Source organism: Dermacentor andersoni, chromosome 1, assembly GCF_023375885.2.
Source record: "Dermacentor andersoni chromosome 1, qqDerAnde1_hic_scaffold, whole genome shotgun sequence".
In the NCBI taxonomy this organism is placed as follows: Eukaryota; Metazoa; Arthropoda; class Arachnida; order Ixodida; family Ixodidae; genus Dermacentor; species Dermacentor andersoni.
The window spans coordinates 307,661,755-307,667,754 of NC_092814.1; the positions used below are offsets into that span (position 1 = coordinate 307,661,755).

Sequence of the window (6,000 nt, forward strand, 5' to 3'; positions counted from 1 at the left end):
ATGAGATATTAGATGAGGTGTTTCGGCCAAGAGTTTAAGCAATCTTTCAATATCACCTGTGGCAGATAGCACAATTCTAGTCTTTCAGCTGGTCCACTCGAAGAGGCGGACATTACTTGCACGGTAAATCAAAATGCGTGATCGACTAACTAAGTCCGCTGAGGGCGGTATACAACAAACATATTCAGTCAGCCAAAACCCCCTTCTGCGATTCCGCCGGAATAACTTTGACCCCTCATGATTCCTAAAGTGCATCCAAAGCACGTTACTCGTGTGTCTTTTATTTCCACCCCATGGGAATGCGGCCGCCGCTATCAGGAGTTGAACCCTTGACCTCGTCTTCAGCAGCAGGACGCCATATATGCTCTGATTCACTGCGGTTGGTGGATTACAACTTTAATAAGTGAACGCGCACATTTTTGAAATCCGCAAGGTGAAGATGATCCTATAAAAACTGCCTCCTACCCAGAAGCAGCGCAAGAAAAAAAAAGAAAAAAAAAGAAGGTAAGGGACCAGCTTGGCGAAGACAGCATTGAAGTCGAGAGCGATGCATTGTACTTTGCTGTCCAAACAAAATGGCGGCTTGACAGCCTGCTTGGAAACCCGCCCGGAAGTTCTCCCGCGCACAAGAAAACGTTGTCATGCCTCTTTTATCCACCTAAAGCAAGCCACGTTGTATTTTTCGTAAGTTCTTTGTCTTTCCTTTTGGTAGACGCGCAGTGGCGTCAATTCCGAAACACTCTTTAAAAAATTTACATTCTTTGGGGCTTATCTCGTCCCACAACGATAAACGTCATCTGTCTTTCCCATATTTCCTTTCTTTCACACTGCGAGCCCGGTACTTCCAAGCCACGAATGGCTTGCGCCATAGAGTTTCATACTACTATAACTAGAGGGAAATCAGGCGCTGCGATCGTTCTACCATCATGGGAATGACAGGAAGTACATCCACAGATTGGTGTTCTGTTGAATGGCGAATTAGTCCACAGGTTTTTTTTTTTATTTATGGCAGTTTTTGGTTTCGCTCCAAGCGCAGTTGATAGCCCGCAGTGGGGCAGCGAGGCGGAAAGCTCTCTGCTCTTGTTCTGCCGCTCGAAGTGGCGATAGCACGCTGGGCTATCGTGCATTACCATTTCGGCTATAAAGCGCATTACCATTTCCGCGTGATGTTATCCGTTGCGGCGATCGTTCTGAATGTTATCGTCTTATCAACCATGTTATGACGCATGACCTTCATGACCGTATAGAAAACGTTGCATGGCGGCGTTCCTTCGCTCCCTTTGGAGGGTCGGAAAGCACAATAAAACGCAATAGCGTACCCACCAATGGGCGACTTTAACGTCGACCTAGTGCGCCCTGACGGCAAGTTGATTGTGTTCTTCCTGTATGGAACGGTTTGGAATTGTGTGCTACACGGACGTGAATGTGCCCACCACAGCGTCACCGGTCGTGTATAGATTTAAGCTTGGCGAGAACGTGTCTTGCAAAGCTGTACAACCGATCGCGGTGTGCCATAGCGACAACAAAGCTATAGATCACTGTGGTAACGAATGAGACAAAATAAAGGCGATAAAAACCACGAAGTTACGTGTATGTGTCTTTATTCAATCAATATAGCAATAACCACATAAATCAATATAGTTGTCAATATACTCATCCCAATACAGATTTGCTGGTTATCCTTCTTCACAGAGTGGAAGGGTACAAAATTTTTTTCTTGTCTGTGCGAGATTAAAACTATAGCAAACTTACACAGACAAGAAAGGTATGTATAAACGACGTCATGAATACTGTAATGCTGAATTCACATACATCATCGCTCTTAGAATGGGGGCATATTGAGCAAAATTAGTGTGACGCGAGCAGTATGTGACACGATAGCTTTGTGGGCGCGGGACGTCCTGTAGCACCGGGTTCCCTGCCGGCTATTTATTTCCCTTCGCTGTTTGTAGCGGCAAGGTAAATAAAAATGAAGGATTGCGGCCACTGTAAGTTTCATGGACTATATGAAAAGGGAAATGAATTTGGGCAGAATTTAGCTACTGCTAATTTTGAAAGTATTCGAAAGCGTGCTCGTAAGTTTCGGTGGTACATATTTATATATACGGTAGGTACAATGATGTCAGATCCAATTCGCACCTGTTGGAATCTGTGTGAAGTTTTCGTGGTGCGGTTAGTTGTATTATATAAAGCTTTTCACATTCTGAGCCATATTTAACAGCTTGGCGATTACCGAGCCTAGCATGACAGCGTCCCAGTTTACTATTAACAATCTCCAGGATCGGTCCATTTCTTCCGACTCACGGTAGATGTATCGGCAGCTGTAATCAAAGTGAAGTTTATATACCTCGTATGTCGTACACCTCAAGTTTTCTGTTGGATGCCTCCAAAGCCGGTGAAGTGCCTATAATGCTATAAAGAAATGCGTGACCGAGTGCGGGATGAAACCTTTGATTCCAGCACAGCAGCCCAACGCAGTAACCATTAGGCCACGAACGCACGATTCCCTCGCGCAAAAGTCGCCCTTCGAAGTTCCAGCTTCTCTCATTCTTCCCTCGTCACAGCTAGAGCTTCGAGACGCTGTCTTAGGCCGCAGCGCCTTCGGGATAGGCCCACGTTTTCGTAAGACAGTATTACTCCAATGGTGAGCGTGCGGATTTGACCCTTCTCTGGATCGCACCGCACCAGAGGAGCGGCACTCGCTCGCTAGCACTTTCGCGGCAGCCGGTGGTCCCTAACACGCGGTTCGCTGCGAGTCGCCACCACGGCGGGTTCAGGCCAACGAGGACCGAAGGGACGCACCCGCAGTTGTATGCAACAGACAACAAAGAAGGCGTAGTGACGGAGCTTTCCGCGCAGCTGCGACTGAGACCGCAAACGGATGAAGCACACGACGAGAGTATATAAAGTTTCAGCGCCCCTCGCGTCGCTCCGCGCTCTCGGCCCCGGGGAGGAGAGTCGCTCACCATGGCCGAGGCGCTGCGGGGGAGCCGGCGGCCCGTGGCTGAGTGAGTTGCGGTCAGTCGCTTGCTCTTCAACTGAAAGTAGCATCGGGGCTTCTCCCCGAGCTGCGGAGCCTCCCCGGTTCCAAGAAACGGGGGTGCCTCGGCTGCAGCTTCACAGCAGGGCGCGAAAGGAACTGGGAGTGCCCGGCAGGTGGGGAGTGCTGCGATAATGCCCACTCCACGCAACTTTCCGACGAGCGCGCGTGTAATCGTCACGTGATAACTACGCGCGACCGCTCTTGAGATGCTGGATTGCGCGTGTATCCCCACAACGCGGATACCTACAAAGTGGGTGAGGTCCCACTGTGATGCTGTCGCATAAAAGATTCCCACCCACCACGGCAGCTCAGTGGCTACGGCATTGCGCTATTGTGTGCACGAAGACACGGGTTGTATTTCTGCAACGACGGCCGCATTGCGGTGGAGGCGGTATGGAAAAACGCACGCTAAACACCCATGTGGTCAAGTTATCCGGAGTACGCCACCATGGCGTGCCTCATAATCAGATCGTAGTATTGGCCTGTAAAACCCCAAAATTTACATTTAAGGAAAATTTAGTTACCTGTCAGCTGCATGCAGATAGAGCTGTGTGTTATATTGAGTTACGATTCTTTCGTTATCTGTGATAAAAAAAAAATCACCGAAGATTTCCATACTCCCTAATGCGAAATTTTAGCGCAAGTCTATACTTGTTTTCATTTCGCGATATATTGGCTGGCGCGGACAATCTGTCTCGTGCGGTACATTGCAAACGGAGCGAAGACTGGCGCGCCTCTGTCGCTGATCGGGAGATCGCGAGAGGCGCGTTGGCGCGAGCAGCCGCCGCAGACAGACACCGCTCATGTAGTGCTTTGTTTCCACATATGGTATCGGTGAACGCTCTCGCCACGTGCCTTATCGATGGCTTCATCAGTGAACAGACGACGGCGCGCTGCTCTGGCGCCATCTCGGAGCGGTCGCCGCCGCAGAGCCCGTCTTGCGTGCCACTGCGCTTTCGACGCTTTCGCCGTACCCTCATCCTCCGTTTCCCTCTTCGCGCTCTCTTCGCTGTTGCTGTCTTTCACTTCCCGCTGTGCTCCGCGTTCGCCCTGTGCTCGTTCACTCTGTTACGCCGACGCTCAACGCGGGAACGGGCGCCCAAGAGCTGCTCTCTAAAGAGATTCGTCTTTTTGTCTCCGCGAACTGTAACACGCAATCTGCTGACCGTGTTAACGCACCGCCGCTTCGAGTTCCGTAGTTTATATGGCTGAACTCAGCGACAACATAAAATGAAAAAAAAAAAAAAGGGAAGGCCGACACGCACTGAAGCAGTGAAGTTGTAATTGCGCATAATCTTGCTACTTCAGTTTCGCTGGAGATAAATGCTTGCTTATTACTATGCCAGAGTTTGCTGAGCATATTGATTTTGCTAAATGACGGAGCAGCAATGTGATCTGGGTAGGCGCAATGGAAACGGAGCGCGCAGAAAATAAAATAGAAGCAGCACAATTTTTCACAAGAGAGTACAGGTGAATGCGAGCTTCCCGCCACATGACAGTTCGCTCTGCGCTTTTCCCGCAAACGTGTGGCCTTATTCAGTATATATATATATGCTATCATTTCAATGCTATGAATGCATTTCATTTGGCACCCCCCCCCCCCCCCCCCACCTCTCTCTACCCTAGAAAAAAAAAAGCAGATTGGAATAAACTGCTGACAATGAAACGCCACTGCGCACACATTCCTTTTTTTAAACGTGTCTCGTCTGGCGCCTATATCCACACTAGTGCAGTGTCGATGCGGTCACTGTCGGGTTCGTCTCACAGCGGCCGGTTAACAAGAAACTAATCTCAGCGACATTTCGACGGCTCCCGCACCTGGAACGAAAGCCTCGAGCCCGGTCATTCAAGTCTTCCTGAAACGGTAATACGGTTCCGCCATGATAAAAAGAAAGAGAAGAAAACACTAATTGTACGTCTCGAGCGGTATCGCGATTGCCTAAGTGAATACTCGCTGCTCGTTAGCACCGACTTTGCGCGATGCATTTGCACGGCCGTCCGCACTTGGCTGTTGCATGTCCTAGATGCGTGCCTGCGTGCCCATCGTTGTTCGTTTTCGCGCAGGGCTATCCTGTTCAGGAGAAAAAGAAATCCGTCCCAAAGATTTCTGGCAGCCTCAACCGATGGGTCGCCGACGACAGCGGCGCCATATAACCGACGCGAAGCCAGCGGAGGCCAGCCAGCCACCATCCTCCGAACCAGCGCCACCGGGCCCACCGCTGACGGCAGCTGCAGGACCGTTGGTGCCGGTAACCGCGCAGCCGACGTCAACTACATCGTCGGAATCGCTCTCGCCGTCGACGTTAGCCGCTGCGGCGGGTGCGACCGCGGACGCGACGCAGGATGAGTGTGTTGTATACCTGCGGGAGCTGTGGTCGACCATCCCCGTGGCCAGAGCCCGCTACTGTGAGCCCCGCTCGTCCACGATGAGCGCACCGCAGGCATTTCCCCCGTCGCGGTCGTAGGCACTTGGCAGCTCGGCGACACGAATAGCACACACATTATATCACTTTTATTTTCATCCTGTTAGTCCTCGTCTCGTCCCATCTCTCAATGTCTTAGCGAATAAATGTGTGTGCCACGCGTGCTTTCTTGTCAGTGTCGACTACAGAGCCTTCCTGGGATACTGAGCCGTTCGTCGCGCTTCGCATGTCCGGGGCAGACGTGACTGAAGCGTGAGAAAGCCTGTGTAGCAGAATTTGCGCTTCTTGAGCTGCCGGGGTCATGGCTTAATGTATTTCTTGTGCAGTTTAGGTGTCCTTGGTTTAAGAAATACTAGCAAAGAGGAAATAGTGTCACATATTGAAATACGCCTTATTGTACCTGCATGCAAATACATTAACGAAACAGGCAGCAAGGCACTCGAGAACTTGCTTTACGAATAAAGTTCGCATACGACGCTAAGTAAATTGAGTGAGAAGAAAGGTTTGTGGAAGCAATAATAGGCGCTGTGGGTT

At 50.4% G+C, this 6,000-nt stretch overlaps 1 long non-coding RNA gene across 1 annotated transcript in view; it reads left to right on the plus strand.

Annotated features, from left to right (window-relative positions):
- Positions 1-5,630, plus strand: part of LOC129380987 (uncharacterized) — a 38,752-nt gene extending 33,122 nt beyond the window's left edge. The window contains exon 3 of the long non-coding RNA XR_008609219.2: positions 5,108-5,630. This is a non-coding gene — a long non-coding RNA (uncharacterized lncRNA). The remainder of the gene's footprint in view (positions 1-5,107) is intronic.
- Positions 5,631-6,000: the final 370 nt, after the last annotated feature.